The sequence below is a fragment of the Sinocyclocheilus grahami genome, unplaced genomic scaffold (genome assembly GCF_001515645.1).
Source record: "Sinocyclocheilus grahami isolate Dianchi unplaced genomic scaffold, SAMN03320097.WGS_v1.1 scaffold439.1, whole genome shotgun sequence".
NCBI classification, from domain to species: Eukaryota; Metazoa; Chordata; class Actinopteri; order Cypriniformes; family Cyprinidae; genus Sinocyclocheilus; species Sinocyclocheilus grahami.
The window spans coordinates 514320-515024 of NW_015505618.1; positions in this window are offsets into that span (position 1 = coordinate 514320).

Genomic DNA, 705 nt, shown 5'->3' on the forward strand with positions numbered 1-705 from the left:
GAGAGACCGGAAGCTATGAGTTGTGCCCCCTCAGGGGCCACACCCACAATTTCCACAGCTCCGGGCGGGGGTGGATGATCATACCCTCCGCCTGTGAGAGGAGATCTCTCCTGATGGGAATCTCCCACGGAGCGCCGTCGAGGAGAGAAATCAGGTTCGAGAACCATACTCAGCCCGGCCAGAACGGGGCTACCCGTCCCGGCGCACTATCTCCAGAACTCCTGGGAGCAGAACGATCGGGGGAAAGGTGTACAGACAAAGCCTCGGCCACGTCTGTACCATGGCATCCAGTCCTAGTGGAGCTGAATAACTCAGAGAAAACCAGAGGGGACAGTGCGATGTCGTATGAGTCGCGAACAGTTCCACCTGGGCCTGGCCAAAGACTCTCCATATATGCTTCACCACCCTGGGGTGAAGCATCCATTCCTCAGGCCTCGGCCCCTGCCTCGACAGGATGTCTGCTCCCAAATTGAGATGCCCAGGGATGTAAACTGCTCTCAGCGAGAGAAGTTTGCCCTGGGACCACACAAGGATCTGGTACGCTAGTTTGACAAACGGTGTGAGTGCAGACCTCACTGGTGGTTGATGTAAGAGACCACCGCTGTGTTGTCGGTGCTCGCACCAACACATGGTGACCTCTTAGGTCTGGGAGGAAGTGTCTTAGTGCATAAAGCACGGCCAGCATCTCCAGGCAGTTGATGTGCC